At 40.4% G+C, this 17,266-nt stretch overlaps 1 long non-coding RNA gene across 1 annotated transcript in view; it reads right to left on the reverse strand.

Moving 5' to 3' along the window:
• Positions 1 to 17,266, reverse strand: part of LOC134157792 (uncharacterized) — a 101,130-nt gene that overhangs the window by 2,020 nt on the left and 81,844 nt on the right. Inside the window, exons 2-3 of the long non-coding RNA XR_009962464.1 lie at positions 1,529 to 1,663; positions 816 to 948 (exon numbers count right to left, since the gene is read on the reverse strand). This is a non-coding gene — a long non-coding RNA (uncharacterized LOC134157792). The remainder of the gene's footprint in view (positions 1 to 815; positions 949 to 1,528; positions 1,664 to 17,266) is intronic.

Below are 17,266 nucleotides of genomic sequence, written 5' to 3' on the forward strand. Positions count from 1 at the left end.
CGCCTTCTGATGAACTGCCAGGTACTTGCCAGGGCCCAGGACCTATACCTCCAACATCTCTTCCAGCACCCAGGTATGCAAACCCAGCTCCATTAGCAAGCAAAAGGACCAAAAAATACACTTCCCTTATCTCCCACTCATTTCTCCCATTGCTCTCCCTCAGTATATTTTAGCAGGGAAGTTAAAGAAGGCATAGCAGCTGAGACACTGAATGACAGCCATACAAGCACAATTCTAGAAAGGGAGTGAATAAATAAGTTGTGTTCATCCCTTGCATCCTGCAACTTCTCTGTCTGCTGCTCTTGGTCCTTTCTAATTTCTTGCTGTCTCACTCACTCCCCCTTTCTCTCTTCCTGCTTCTTTCTCTCATACTTTGGCACTGCAGCTTTAGTCTCCTTTATATTTGGGGGAGTGTATTCTTTGTTGTTCTCCTCCAAACGCACTCTACTCCCTTTTCAAATCTCTTACAAACACCTATCTTCTACAGATATTAACATCACCTCTCCTTATTATGCCAGGCTGCTCTGCTTTGCTGTGTTTTGCTTATACTGCACCTCTCTATTTTATAGAACATTTATGACACCATGCACATAATACATAACCAAGCATTTCAGCATGGAAGCAATTGCCTCTTACATTGAAGTAAATCTGGAACTGACAGTTCTAAAATGCTTATAACTGCAGGACTGTCTTTCATAGACTCACAGATTTTAAGGCCAGATGGGACCATTAGATCATCTAGTCTGAGCTCATCTGAAAACCTGCTCTGGTTCTTCCCTAATAATGGGTGTCCATGCGATGCCATCAGGACTTACCAGCACAGCATCCCAGGATCCGTATTTCAGTTGTCACTATGCACAGTGCAGCCAGCGTATCAGCTGCATGAAGCATCCTTCCAACCTCCGAACCATCGAGGCACACAGCAACTATTACCTTCCTCTGAAAATCCTACTTGCACAAAGGAAGCAGGTAGGTAAGAAGGGAATATAAAAGGGAAATTTGCCTTTTTAGCAAAAAGTCTCCGAAGTAGTTTTCAGAAAAATCACATATACCATTTTTGTCATTCCTATTGCAACACAGCTTAAAGTACAAAAATAAATGAAAACCACAAACAGTTCCTGCACAAAGAAGCTAATTTAAATACAACAAAATAAAAGGGCCTGTGCACTACTGCCTGTGTCCACACTCCCCACCAATTACTTGCCATGTTTTATATTTCCTTAAAATTTTATTTTTCACCTTTTAGTATTATTAGTGTTGTGTATTTCCATTATCAGATAGCTCTGAAAACCTAGATAATTTATTTACACAAAGCTCTCTAGCTATATTTAAAAAGCTGGCAGAATTTCTTGCATTTGGATAACTCGGGTATATAAATAGGGTTTTGTCTTCAATAAATCCTTATGCCTTACATGTACAAAATAAAACACAGAGAAAAAGTCAAAGATCAACCAAACGCCCAGAACTTACACTGAATTAGAGAACATAGTAAATTATCTAATTCAGGCTGCATATAATGGGAACTTACTAGCAATTTATCTGTATGTCCCCATAATTTCAGTATCTCCCACGAAGATGTAGCAATTTTCTTGTTTGCTTCCAGTCCACAGGTTTTTGTGTGTAGGTGTGTTTTAATGCTTTTCCCCATTTCTGGTGTGCATATCTGCATGAGAATATGCACAGTTATCATCTTTAAAAGGCTAACTTGAGCATCTGAGTTTTAAATGGAGTTCTCAAAGGGATAGATAATTCATACTTCATTCCTTGACTGTTAACTGGATTGGAAAAGTACAAGTAAAACCAAATTATTTTTGCCAGCTGATTTTCAGAAAAATTTACACTAGCCAATATGCAAATTTCTTAATGAAATCCATCCTGGGAATTTATTAAACTGTTCATACTGAAGAAAATTACTTGCATTTACATTGAAAAGTGAAATACTCCATCCTGACCTATATATGTGCTTGCCAAGATTCTATCTCTACTATACTCAGGGTCTTTACCATGCTATCACCATGAAGAAGAGCAATTTTTCCTCTTTTTTTTCTTTCTTTCTTTTTTTTTTTTTTTTGTTAATAAAAGTTAAATAATAGGCACTGCCAATAGCCATTGTTGACCCGAGTCAAAAGTGTTTGAAATTAATTTATCCGCTTTGGATGGTGTATAAATTTCTCATTACGAGTGTCAGTGATGGACAAGAAACCATTCCAAAAAATGTATTGGGTATCATGCCAAACTCTGTAATCAAGGTCTCTTGCAGAGACTCTGGAGTATACAAAGGGTTTCACACAGTCAGGAGTGTTAGCTATGCATGCTTTCCCGTTGCCTGGGCTCAGCCAAATACTCTGTGAGAACAACACGTATATACACTTTGTTTTATTATGCCTCGCAGATGCTTTTTTGTTTTATATTTCAAGCTTTGTCAGGTCTAATGTTTGTTCCTTCTTCATCCTTCAGCCCTCACTGTTCCCCCTGCACCACCCCCCCTAAATTTCAGAACAGCTTCCTAGACAGACCTGGTATCGATTACATAAACTGACTTTCTTGGAAAGTAAAAGAGGGATCGGGGGGTGGACTTGGGATTTCTTCTACTTGCAACCGAAAATGGCAGCAGTTGAACAGATCTGGTCAATGACAGTAAGAGAATAAGCCCAGCAGAAAGTGGTAATATATTGTGTTACACTTATGCCAACTTGCCAAGTCAAGTTCTTTTTCTCAAGCGCATGTACAGTTTGTTCTTGCTATCCTCAGTTAACTCTGCTTTCTGAATAGAGGAGATGGGAACTGCTCAAAGGCCACAATAGCATGTTCTACTTAAGGTTTCCTCTCCACACTAACCATTGTGGATAGCACTCTTTACAGTCAAGCGCTCTTGAATAAGAATGCTCTCATTAAGGATATGAAGCTATGTTTTCTTTACCTTGCAAGAATTCTGCAAAATGAGATTTTCCTCATTACAGGCAAAGTACCTGCTGCTAAAAAAGCAGCACAAAGTTGGCTCAATTTCCTCAAACGAATCTGAAGCTGTCTTCAAAACTAGCAGCAAAAGAGCATCAAAATGACAATATTGTACAAGAAATGCATCAGGAATGACTGATTAATCTATGTTTCTATGGGAACGTGAGAAATGACATCTTGGATCAGATGAGTGGCCTGTTTAGTCCAAGATATTCTGTCAGCTAATACCATACACTGCAACAAGCAAAGGCTTAGTGCCCTGTAAGAAACAACTGTCACCAAAACCCTAGAAAACACAGGTAGGGCAGCTTGACAGCAAATATGAGTTGATGCTCTGAAGCAGGTGGCCTAAGATGTGTTTTGTAACAGCAGCATGAAGAAAAAAAAAAAAACAAACGCAATTTTGCAAAAGCAAGTATCATTTTATTATTATTTTTTCCATCACTGAAGCTTGGTAACATTCCCTTTCTTAAGCTGAGTTTTTCAGACAGGGGAGTCTGCCAAAGGGTGGGTCATTTAATTTCAAAATTTGATCCAAATTTTCATAGGGGTTTGAGGTTGTGGGTTTTTTTTTCCTTCTCTTTGTTTTAATGAGGAACATAAAAACCACATAAATTCTTCAATATTATGCATTAGAACCATCATGATGAAGCCTCGTGTAGCAGGCAAGTTTTTTTCTTTACAAAATACTTCTTAAAAAGCAGACTATGTGAAAATTATTACCAGTCCAAGGATGGGACAAGGATGGATCTTTGATTCAGCCAGCTATTCAAAGAGTACAGCAACAAATTCTGCCAGTGCAATGTATTTATTGCAAGCAGTTTTCAAATGTAATAGAAATCTAAAACTAGCAGGGAAATCCAGGTACCAAGATATTATGGGATACAGTAAAGTAAGATTAAATATGGTAAGGTAAAATAATAGTAATAACTATTTTGTCCATGGATAAAATGTGGCTGAATTAGTAGCAAAGTCATTCATTGTAATTGGGGAGGAAATTCATGAGGGAAAAAAAGACCCCAATCACAATTTTCCAATCAAATTTTATATTTTTTCCTCACATGGTTCTTCTCCCCAAAGGAAATTATTCCTAAAAACTGACCATTACAAGAGTTCATTCCTATGTGTTTCTGTGCCAGGAAGTAGAGAAATTATTTGTTCTCATTTTATTCACCAGATTTGAATGTTTACCCTTGTGTTCAGTCTTATGAGGCAATTTTTTTGCTGTTTGTAAAAATAACAGAAATTAAATGTGATATCTCAAAATGCATGAAAAAATGAACAGAGAAAAAAATCTCTTCCTTTAGAAAAACACAGAATATTTTTACTACAAAATGTCTGTGGTCAATTCTTGCTGCTACATATGTCTCTGGCAGTCCTTATGCTTTTGTTCTTTTTCATACATAGAAGTAAAAAACAAGCCAGAAAATTCTATTAAAATGTTTTTAAAGCATGTATTTAAACCTCACAGATAAAGACATGTAAAACTGAGACTGGAGGTTATTTTCAGCAGCAACCTTAACCTCTGCAGAGACAATCTTTTAATTACACCACCATATACCATAAGAACGTATTAAACAGCGCTAAGCATTAGAATAACATAGAATAATGATAATGAAGTGGCTGGCACAGTTTGCCCATCCACATTTGCAATTAAATTAACTTTCTAGTTAAGCTAATTGTTTCTGGCATGACAATATGGAGCAGTCAGTTAAGACACAATTTCTTTAATCACGCTCTGTTTTCCTGTGTCGAACAAGAAATTGATGGAATTAGACGCTGTATTCTGTGCAATGTGGCATTTTGTGCTGGCATGAGCAAGGCAGTGCTTGCTGTGGTTCTCCGTTGAGCCCAAAAGCTCCAATTACCCTGGTTTGAGCCCCTCTGCTCTTCACCCAGAAACACAGAAAACCAGGATGATTTCCAGGGGTATTCTTGATAAGTAAAGTTCCCTTCCGGCAAGCATGAAAGCTGGAGAAGGTGGTGAGGAAATGGACAACTCACAGGAAGCCAGGAATTTATAACCCCACACTTTTACCTATCAAACTTGCTCTTTCAGGTCTCTGGCTGCTGACACTGGGTCACAGCCACTTCCATCCTCTACTTCATGCTTGGAGCTTGTGAAAAAGCTCAGAACAGCATCCTGGTCTCAACCCTGATCATCTTAGCACTTTTAGCACCTGTGCCAATTATATAGCTCACTTTTATTATTATTATAGCACCAACACAGTAACTCAATGGGTTAGTCATTTCTAACTCCAGGGACTCTGGGTCCACAAGGTGAGTTCAATCAGGTATTAGAGCACAGGTTAACGACTAAATTTACTCAGCTAAATATTACAGCTGGAACATTAAACCTTTCCCTTTAGTCAGGAAGGAACTAGCATCTATAAAAATGGTAGTTATTAGCCACCATACAGCATCTCCAAATCTATACTACAGATACTGAGACCTGGTCTCTAGTTACCTGTGTGAGAGGCTGATGCAGTTACACAATGGCCATATTCCAGAGGGAAATAGCAGCACTGAACTATGCCATGCTTCATGTCTCACTCCACTTTTTGCATAAGAATTTTTAAGAATTCAGATATTAGCAGTTTTGCTAGGAGTAAAATACACATATTTGTTGGAAAGGAATTTGGAGTCTGACTTCAGTGTTGTCCTAAGACGGAACAGTGGTCTGATGCAATGTCTTCAATTAGAAGTGAAAATTTTTTCCAAAATTCTTTTTGCATAAATTATTCATTAAATAAAATCCACTTTATTTCTCTTTTCCACACCTATTCAATATCAAAGAAAAGGGAAGAAAGAATCCTGACGTTTTCCTAAATTAATAACTTTTAATAAAAACACCAAAAAACTAGAAGTCTTTTTGCTCCTGCAGAGCATGAATGATTTACGGGGGAAAATAAAAAACAAAAAAACAACCTCTAAATTTTTCATTTAAGAAATATAATGTTCTCCAAACAGATCTCACCATCAGCACTTCTGGAAACAGATGAAGGGTCAACCAGTAATTAGAGGGCCACTTGAGAACTTCAGTTATGTTTACCCAAGAATTCAACCTAAATGCCATACAGCTGCTGCCCACCTGTTCCTGCAGTGTGCATATGCACCTCAGTAGCCTTCATCCATACAGCTGTAAGAAAGCGTCACAGTGGGATTGACCAAAACTTGCTGAAATCATTGAGTAAAAGAACTGTTTTTCATTTGTACTAAATACAAATAAACATTAAGCTCATTTATGGAGCAAAATAATCAAAACAATGGAAGAACAACCAAAGCATAAACATATGGGAAGTCTGGAATGAAAATAAGCCCTGGAGCCTAGACGTTTAGGACCTTGATTGGTAGCAGAATGGTTGTTTTAGATGTTTGCAGGAGAATCTCCAATCAAAAGCCAAAAGGAAGCATCAAAAAGAGCCACAAAAGCATCAACAGCATGACTTTTAGATAAATCTTTAGATTTAGATAAATTAAGATATCGACTCAAGCTATTGAGTCAAGTGTTGACTGAAATAGACTAGGAATTGCAAGCAAGGGAATTATCACCTGTTTGACTCTACTTACAGATACAGAAACCAGGACTTTGTAAATAAACAGGATTGCATCAAAGATAAATGAATCAATCATCAATTGCTCTTCTTCAAACTCTGGGCTACCTATAACAGGGTTAAAGACAGAAAACCCCCACATTCTGGTTTCCAGGAACAAACCCCGTGAGCTGGTATCTCTCCTGTATCAGGGCAGAACAAAAGGCAGTACACAGTTCAAACATGTAAAGAACAGGAGGAGTTAAAACACCACCTGAAAACGTACTGGTAAAGAATAACCCTTATTAGAAAGCCAGTGGCAAAATGCCCAAAGAGACTAGGAGGCGCAGCTGCAACAGTTGTGGTTTGAAATAACATTGGAAAGGTCTACAAAAGCTTTGACCAACCTGAAGGTTGCTATCTGATAAACTGCATAAAGGGCTCAGAGAACTGAAAAGTGTCCTACAGAATGAAAATGAATCAGTATCAACAACTGTGATGCTCTCAAAGAAAGGGAGAAAAAAAAAAACAAACAAAACAAAATAAAAGAAACAACCCACCTCCATTTGAACTGGGTGGGAACAAATCCTTTCCCTGATATACTCAAATATCAGTAAGGACCTCAAGGGCAAATTGGCTACAAACCAGTTTACAGACACCCAGGTAAGAGCCAGAAATAAAGATCAGCAAAAGACAAAAAGATATTGTACTGACTGTAGAATTTACTACAGATCCTGAACTTTTTTCACAGCTGCATACCACAAAAGGAAACAGCTGTGAAAAACAGAAGAAGATGCTAACAATTTGCCAAGATCTCTAAAGTGCAGCTCTCTATCTCAAATTCAGCTTGGCAATTCTAATACGGTTCATGTTATTATTTTGCTTTGTGGAAGGAGGGACGATCAATCTAAATTTATAATCAAAAGAAACTGGCAAAAATGAAGAAACGCAGTTGAGGTCATTATTGATCCTGGAGGAAAAAATGCTTTTATACAAATACAGGGATAGTAAGAAAAGAGCATTGTGTATTCCAAACCAGATGCCTGACACCAAGATGCAGTGCAGGGAGGAGGGGGGCACCAAGATGAAACAAATCAGAAGGCTCACACACCAGCAGGTGGAACCTACCTACCAGTAGGCTCTGCAGGGAGCTAAATAGTTAGTTAGTTAAATAAATTAATAATAAAAAAGTAAAAAAAAAAAAAAAAAAGTCGGCTATTTTGAGTGTAGTAAGAAATTATGTGAAATGCACAAGAATCATGAAGACTGAGTCAGAATTTAGTTAGGACACTGAGAAGAAAGGCAGGGGAATAGGTGATTCAACAGCACAGATCTCTTTTGCAGTGGCCAAGTCCCTCCTTTAGGGGCAGAAACACCACTAGAAATTAGAGGCAGTGTCAGCTTTCCAGCAAATGAAAGATGAAGAGTGTTCTAAACTTGCTTTGAGACCCCCCTATCTCTGGAACTTGTGGCTGCTGATGTTGTTCTGGATCTGAAATAAGAGTCAATCTCTATCTATTTGCTGAATGCTTCTGACAATAGTCAGAAGGAGATGAGGAAAGTGGGACCAGGATGGTAAAATGTGGACCTGATAAATTAATACAAACTATAGGAAGATTAGGGGTAGCATATGAACGCTTATGAAATTTATTAGCTTTTAATCTGACACCCTACCAAACATTCAAAGAGAAGCAAGAAAATGGTTTTGAGACTGTTTGGTTAGAAATTACTTTCTCTCTCTGACAAACACGTAAGTTGTACTTTACTGCTTCTACGTAAGAGTGATGCTGGTGAAATGGGCTACCTAAACTAAACAGCATTTTTCTTTTCAGCAGGGAAGCAGTAAAGAAGTCTTACATGCCATGGAAGAAACATGTCAGGAACATAGAACAGACCCTTCAGCCAGACTGCCAACTGAGTCCAGTTAAGGAAAAAGACGACAGCATCAGATTATAGAAAACAACATAAGTCATCTAGTGTGTGCTTTTCTACTACTGTAAGCAGTATCCTTGATTCTGGTGAAAGCTTTGTCTGGTTTACTACCCTGAATCTTAAAAGTGTAGCTATTGGCAAGTGGAAGTGGATCCGGGAGGAGAAAAAAGCTTTCACATTAGGACAAGGACTGTGGCAATTTAAAATAATGGCTTTTGACTAGTGAAATACATCAGCTACATTTAAAAGTCTAACGGAGAGGGTATTACATGGCATGCCTCTCTCAGCCTGTTTGTTATACCTAGATGATATCCTGGTGCATGCTAAAGTGCTGGAACAAGAACTGATACATTTACAAATGGCTTGTAATTAGCTTAAGGCTGCTAGTCTGAAACTCTCTCAAAAGAAAGCTAAGAGTTTATTTCAAAAAGAGGTAATTTACCTAGGGCAAAACCAGCAAGGAAGGGAGAAAGATTTCCTTGGACAATGAGAAGCTGCCAAGAGCTTGCCAGTTGCCCCCATGCAGAGATATGCACCAGCTGTGGAAAGACTTTCTTTTTTTCAGGACTACCAGCATATTTTTCAGATGTGCAAAACCATGGAGTTGATAAGGGAAACTATCCCAGTAGTCAGCCAGTATAAAGTTAACATTTCCAGACTTGAAAAGGGCTTTTGCAATTGCTTCTGCTACCTCCACCCTGAGCTTCTTCATGCTATTCACTCATTATTAGTGCTTGGAGGCAGGTACAACTGCACACAAAACTTGGAAAGAAGGCAGACTACTGAGAAAGAAAAAAGTGCAAATTTCTTGAAGGCATTTATTCCTCCCTCCACAAGAAGATGCCACAGCAAAACATTTTCCCCACTCTGGGTCTGCAAGGCAGTTTCTGGTCAGCATAGAAGAAGCTTTCACAAAATGGTTCTCTTTGTGGGAATCTGAAGATAACTAGAAAACCAGCAATGCATGGTTTCATAATCACCCTGGTTATTAAATTAGTTTTCTGATGTCTGGTCAAGTGCATCATTAAAGTTAATAATCAGTGGGGAAACTGTCATCTACCCTTTTTCCATGATTTTCAGAAGCATAAATGCTCCTACTTCATTCACTGAAAGAGGATTTGTCAGCTTCCCAACAAGAGGATCTCAGTACTTATGACATAATGTATGACATAAACCCAAATGGGTAAATGTAGCCCTTGGGAGACAAACCCCTCAAAATACCTCTCCAAGTCAGAAGATGAACTGTAGCACAGGCAATGAAAACACAAGTAGGAAAGAATGCCCAGGACAAACCCCACGTATAAGGAGTGGTTTTGTCGGCAGTGGTGGCCATAATCAGATGCTAGAGATGAGGAACAGAGCAATCCTGTTTATGCTATTTCCCACTCATACCCTCTCAGCTTCCAACTGTTTTCAGCTCTGAGACTTGCTGACCCATACATAATTTACATGCAATTAGTAATTCTCATTGATTTTGTCTTTCACAAACTTAAATGTGTAAATAAGTCACATCCATAATGCACTTTGGCAGTGAGTTCCACTGGTCTACCACCCACTTTGTGAAGACATTCAATGATTTGGAACATCCTTGTCCTCTTTTGAAATTTTTAGCTTCCTGTCCTACAGAAATGTTCAGAAGTGAAAGGTTCAAAATGAGAAGTGCATTCAAGGTGATCCTTGATGTTCTTTTTGTTGTCCTCAATGCTTTCCCTGGCAACTATTACTGGTTTTTTAATCATTGAGGAGCACCGAAGATTTCACAGAGCTGTCACATTTCCATTGCTCCTTCATTGTAACAGTCAGCTTAGATCCTAGACCCTGTCATTAGGTTATGGGGAGACTTTGTGTTTTTTTTGCATAACGTGCACTGGTGTCACAAGGTGATGAATGTCATGCAGATGTATGACAATGTGCTATCAGAGAGCATTGATCTCTTATCCTTAAGCAAAGATAAAGCTGCTAACCAATATTTGCAGCTGATTATCAGCCTCCTTGTTTTCTTCTTCAATCTGATCTTTTTTTTTCTTTCATCAAATTGATCTCAGTGTACCCATCTCTCTCCCAGCTATTTCTTCATTTTGGAGCTCTTTCTGTTATCAAGAGTTTCTTATTTGCTGCCTTACAGCTAACCAGTTCAATCTCCAGTCCCAGTTTTTCCCCAGTCCTACTCCATTTCTAGTTTACTCATATTCCTTCTGATTTTTTCCAAGTTTCTGTCTGCCAAGCATCTGCACTGGGTGGTTTCTTTTTCAGCAGCACATTAAAGGAAAAATCAAAACTCCTTCTCTGCTCTAGCATTTGGTACCTGCCTGCCTTAGACCAACTGCGATCAGCATGGGTCAGTATGGCTTTGCTTTTGCAGCTTTAATCTTGGGAGTGTCTCAGTGAAACCACAGGAGACAGCTACTCAAGAGATTACAAAGAAGGACAGATGTTCATCAGGACAAAAAAAAAGGCCTGAAACAAGGGAGGTCCTTTCTTTCACTCTTCGGGGAAAAAAATGATTACTGGCCCAAACTCAACCCAAAGCTAAACATGCATTGGTAACACAGGCTTATTCAGGGAAAGTTGTGCTTTTCTAAGAAAAAACACATTTGCTTTTCTCAAGACTAAAACAACCTCTCTTTCCATGTTGTGAAACTTGGGGCATATTTGGCAACTTCAATGCTCTTTAGGTTGGCAGTAATTTATGGAGGAAAAAAACCAACAACTATATATTACAGATAGCAAAACTGAGTCAGAGCTTGGAAGAGAGGCTTGACCAGTGCCACATCAGACGTTGACAACAGAGATGAGAACAGAATATGTATTTTCCAAGCTTCAATCAAAAGGCACCGTAGATCCCAGAACAGTGTCATTGCCTATACATATGCAACACTGAACAATGAATGATGCTGAATGCTCAGTGCACCTGCCAGTGTATGCAAGTCTTGAAACACAGAATGGGAAAATCAATACACTGAGAGTTTAAAATGTAACAAGAAAAGAGTATGGATCCAGAGAAGTGAATTCTAGTTAACACAGCTGACAAACTGGAATGCAGCAATACAGTATACATGTGAGAACTCTTTCACAAGGTCTGCTGAAAAGAGCATACAGAGTAATAAATTCATGCTCAGCTTTCTCACAACAGGAAAAAATGTTAGGAAAAAAGCATCCTCCTGAAATCCAGCTACTTGGGTTTTCTCCCTCGAGTGTGATCATGCTCCTTTTGATAAACTCTGACCAGAAGTAGCACTACATGCAGCAAACAAGAAAGCTTTTCAAAATCCAGACCCGGCCTGAATGTTGTGCTTCAGTCAGAGGTGTAAAAACACCCAAGGACATAATTTAACTAATGTAAGCACTTCAGGACTCCTACTGAAACGGCTTGGAGTGGTGTATTCAGTTGTTTAAGTTTTTTTGAGGGTTTTTTTGGTTGTTTTTTTTTTTTGTCACAGGCAAGATATATGTTTACATGGCAGACTTAATTGCTGTTTTCAGAGGACTAATGCTGTGTAAAATCATAGTCATCAATACAGCCATTTATTTTGACTATAATTAACAAATCAAGTCACAGCACGTTTTACTTATTTGCCAATCTGTTGAATATTCACACTGGCCCCAAGTCGCCTATTCATTTAGCAGTAAACATGTAGCCTAGCAACTGACTGTCAATATCAACAGTAGCTGATGAAGTTGTTAATCTCTGGAAGACTGACAGGTTAAGCCAAATTCTCCTATGCAAAACTCTTATTGTCCAAGCCTTAACATTAGCCCACAAGGATATCTATGTTCAAAAGATACCACATCTCCTTCTACTATTAAAATTAAATGAAGTGTGTTAGAGGCAGGAAAAGGCTATGTGCTCTGCCTGCCATGCATGTTTTGCATGCACCACAGCATCCAGCATTGTGTTTGCAGGATGTATTGACCATTGCTAATTTCCAAAGACAATTGAAGACACTTTTGCATCTGTTCATCATCCCGGAATAAACTATCATATAAGTGCATGCTGTGCACCAGAATATTGATGAGGTCAGGAGAAACACGGATATCTCCTTTGCTATGCAAATCTCCACGGGAACTGCAAAAGAGAAAGCGTGTAGGTATGGATAAAGAGCTTTAATATGGAGTATTGAGAATCAAAATCCAAGTAAAGGAATTTAAAAGGAGTATGAGCAGTTTGACTGCAATAACAAAAGAATGTGATTTAGCCCACAGTAAAACTCAGTACACCAGGACTGAGCTAAACAGTTTTCTAATCATTTAGTTGTACAGCTCACAAGTTCCACCAACATAGTACATGAAAGATGCGAACAGACAGACTAATTATCTGCAAATATACAGTGAGGTGTTTCAGAACATCAGGAAAAACCTATTGTTTTGCACTGTTTGTTCCAGGCCTGAGCTGGATCAAACTGCCTGCCGAAAGTACTTTCTAACTCACTTTGATATTGACAGCCATGCCAGTTGTAGCAGAAATTCCTGATGTAATGTCCTAAAACAACTGCAATACCACAGTGATTTCATCCCTTCCCAAATATTTACAGAAGAGGGATGGTTGTCATTAGCAGAGCAGTTGTGGAATTGTATGACTGGGAAGACTGTCCACAGGACTTCTCGCTCCAAAACAGAATCAGCTATATGTTGTGTTATTCCTGTATTTAAAACCCTCCAGCCACAAAGGTGACAATCTGTTCTAGGACTTCTAGCACTGCATCAGCTACTAAGAAGGAGAAAAAAATGACTGCTACTGCTGAACCCAGGACAATGAATTACCAGAAAACTCTTTTTTTTTCCTAATGTCCAATTTTTCCTAACAACCATTTCATCCCATTTCATCTTACACAAAATGAAACTTATTCCTTCCATTCAGCTCCACCCTTTTACATAGAATCATAGAATCGTTAGGGTTGAAAAGGACCTTAAGATCATCTAGTTCCAACCCCCTGCCGTGGGCAGGGATACCCTACGCTAAATCATATCACCCAAGGCCTCGTCCAACCTGGCCTTGAACACTGCCAGGGATGGAACATTCACAACCTCCCTGGGCAACCTATTCCAGTGCCTCACCACCCTAACAGGAAAGAATTTCCTCCTTATATCCAACCTAAACTTCCCCTGTTTAAGTTTTAACCTGTTACCCCTTGTCCTGTCACTGCAGTCCCTAATGAAGAGTCCCTCCCCAGCATCCCTATAGGCCCCCTCCAGATACTGGAAGGCTGCTATGAGGTCTCCACGCAGCCTTCTCTTCTCCAGGCTGAACAGCCCCAACTTTCTCAGCCTATCTTCATACGGGAGGTGCTCCAGTCCCCTGATCATCCTCGTGGCCCTCCTCTGGACTTGTTCCAACAGTTCCATGTCCTTTTTATGTTGAGGACACCAGAACTGCACACAATACTCCAGGTGAGGTCTCACAAGAGCAGAGTAGAGGGCCAGGATCACCTCCTTCAACCGGCTGGTCACGCTCCTTTTGATGCAGCCCAGGATACGGTTGGCTTTCTGGGCTGCAAGCGCACACTGAAGCTGGCTCATGTTCATTTTCTCATCGACCAGCACCCCCAAGACCTTCTCCACAGGGCTGCTCTGAATCTCTTCTCTGCCCAACCTGTGGCTGTGCCTGGGATTGCTCCGACCCAGGTGTACTCCTTTTAGGACCCCACAACAGTCTTCCTTGACACTAAACAGCATCCATCCATGCAATCCCTCCATGATGGCCATAACATCTTGACTGGACATGGTGATCATGTCCATCGCTCTTGTCTGGATTGTCTCTTAAGTGGTCAACATCTTTCTAGAAAGACAAGAGTACCCCCAAAGTGAACATTATTTTGGGAAGACGTTCACAGAATCATAGAATGGTTTGGTCTGGATAGGATATTCAAGGTCATCTAGTTCTAACCCCCCTGCCACAGGGAGGAACACCTTCCATCAGACCAGGTTGCTCAAAGCCATGTCCAACCTGTGCCAGTGCCCCACCACTCTCAGAATAAAGAATTTCTTCCTAATGTGTGATGTAAATCTATCCTCTTGCACTTTAAAGCCATTCTCCCTTGTGCTATGCCTACATGTCCTCTTAAAAAAGTCCTTTTTCATCTTTCTTATAGGCCCCTTTAGGCACTGGAAGGCTGCTCTAAGGTCTCCCCAGATCCTTTTCTTCTCCAGGCTGAACAAGCCCAACTCTCTCATCTTGTCTCTATAGAAGAAGTACTCCAACCCTCTGATCATTTTCGTGGCCTCCTCTAGGCTTGCTCTAACAGGTCCATGTCCTTCTTATATTGGGCCCCAGAGCTGAACGCAGTACTGTAGGTGAGGTCTCATGAGAGCCTAGTAGAGGAGGAAATCACATCCCTCGACCTGCTGGTCATGCTTGTTTTGGTGCAGCCCAGTATATGGTTGGCTTTCTGGGCTGCAAGCGTACATTGCCAGGTCATGCAGAGTTTCTTGACAACCAACAACCCCAAGTCCTCCTCAGGGCTGGTCTCAATCCAGACTCATTGAATACATCTCAGCATTCTCCATGTCCTGGGTAACCAGGTCTCCTTTTTCCTTCTAGAGAGGGCCCACATTTTCCCTTGTCTTTATCACCAATGCATCTATAGAAGTTTTTCTTGTTGCCCTTGACATCCCTGTCCAGATTTAATTCTACCAGGGTTTTAGCTTTCCTAACCAGATAGCTAGCTGCTTAGACAATTTCTCTGTATTCCTCTGAGGCTACCTGTTCTTGCTCCCAACCTCTGTAGGCTTCCTTCTTGTGTTAGAGTTTCTCTAGGAGGACCCTGTTCATCCATGCAGGTTTCCTGGAATTTTTGCCTGACTTCCTCTTTGTCAGGGTGCAACACTGGAGCTTGCAGGAGGTGATAACTGAATATTTACCAGCTTTCTTCAGCCCCATTTCCCTCCAGGGCTTTATGCCATGGAACTCTACCAAGCAGATACTTGCAGAAGTCAAAGCCTGTTCTCCTGAAGTTGAGGGTAGTGAGCTTGCTGTGCACGTTCTCCACCTCCCTAAGGGTTTTGAACTGCACCAGGGTCACTGCAGCCAAGGGTGCCTTCAAGCTTCACATTCCCCAGCAGCCCCTCCTCTTTAGTGAGAACAAGGTTCAGCATAGTACCCATCTTCCTTGGCTCCTCTATCACTTAGAAAAGGAGGTCACCATCAGTGCATTCCAGGAACCTCCTGGATTGCCTATGCCATGCTGTGCTGTCCTTCCAACAGCAGTCACCCATTCACAAGCCCATGAGGACCAAGGCTCGTGAGTGTGAGTCTACTCCTATGTGTCTATAGAGGGACTCTCTCAGGCTTCCTGATCCGGCTGCCTGTAACAAATCCCCATTGTAAATTCATCCCTGCCCTCCCTTTTAGACTGATCCATCAGCTCCTCATCCATCCCAGTGGGACCCCCATGCATTCCATCTGGTCACTGAGACACCCTATCTTCATTGCCCCTGCCCATCCTACCTAAGGAGCCTGCATCCTTTTATTCCAGCACTCCAGTCATTGGAACCATCCCACCATGTCTCCGTGATGAGAATAAGATCATAACCCTGCTTGTATGAGTACATCTCTAACTTCTCTTGTTTATTCCCTGAGCTACATACTTTTGATTAGAGGCATTTAAGTTGGGCCCCCAGTGAAGACAACTTACTGGCTGGAACTCCTTTGTGTTGCTCTCCAGGTGCTCTCCTGCTGACTTGCAATCCTTCTGCAGGCTTTGGACATCTCTCACTGGCACTAAACTGGTATGAGTGGGATGGATTGAGGCTCCCCTCCCTCAGCAACTTCAGTTTATAGCCTTTCAGTTTAAAGCCTAGCCCGTTGCCAGTACTAGGCATAGCAGAGGAGTTGTTCACACATCTTCCAGATTATAGTGCCATTTATACATTCCATGATGATATTTGCCATTTTTGCAACAGCATGATCAGTTTGTAATCTACTATAATCCCCAGAGATTTTTCTGAAGAACTGCTGCCTAAACAGTTGTTCCCCATCTTGTATTCCTGCAGTTTATTTCTGCTGAACTTCCAATACTCTGTACTCATTTTATTGAGTTTCAGCCTATTCTTCCAGACCCTTTTCTCCATTTCTCAAGGCCATTCTGACCCCAGAAAGCTTTGCACTCTCTTTCACTTTGAATCTTCTGTAAATTAAACATCACTCAGGTCATGGTGTGATGGGAGCTGGGCACTGCTTTACAGAACACCACGCAACACATCTTTCTGTTCTGATACTCCTTCATCCTCCTGAAAGTTATCCTCCAAACCTGTTTCTTCCAGTTAGTTTTGTCCCTACCTAACAGCATTTTTATCCAGCCCTTGATTCAGAGAATGTCATGTAAGCCAACTTTAAAGATCTCGCTATACTCAAGAGACATGATGTCAGCTGTTTCTTCCCTTTCCATGAAGTCTGTTACCCTGCTGCATGAGGAAATTCAAGCGGTTTGACAATTCGTTCTTGACAAATTCGTGCTGGCAGCTATTCATTTTCTTGTTATCCTTCATCTGCTTTCAAATGTTTGGTTTAATTTCTTTTTTCCTTTTATTTTTTCCAGAATTTTTCTGTGGACTGACGTTAAAACTGATTGGTCTGTAATTCACTGGCTCCTCTTTTTTTTTTTTCCCCTTTTTCAAAATGAAAGACACTATGTTTGCTCTTTTTCCAGCCTCTGGTACCTCATCTATCTCACATGAGCTCTCAAAGATAACACTAATGGCTTGAAGACTGCTTTAGGCAAACCCTTAGTTATCCTATCATAAAGTCCATCACAACCAGTCAATTTGAAAAAATCTAGTTTCTCTGTAACTCCTTAAGTTGGTCTTTTCTACTTTTTGGCTAATATATTCTCCCTTTTCTGTTGTTT

Source organism: Pezoporus occidentalis, unplaced genomic scaffold (assembly GCF_034315485.1).
Source record: "Pezoporus occidentalis ecotype Australia unplaced genomic scaffold, CSIRO_AGI_Poc_V1 ctg12, whole genome shotgun sequence".
Lineage (NCBI taxonomy): Eukaryota > Metazoa > Chordata > Aves > Psittaciformes > Psittacidae > Pezoporus > Pezoporus occidentalis.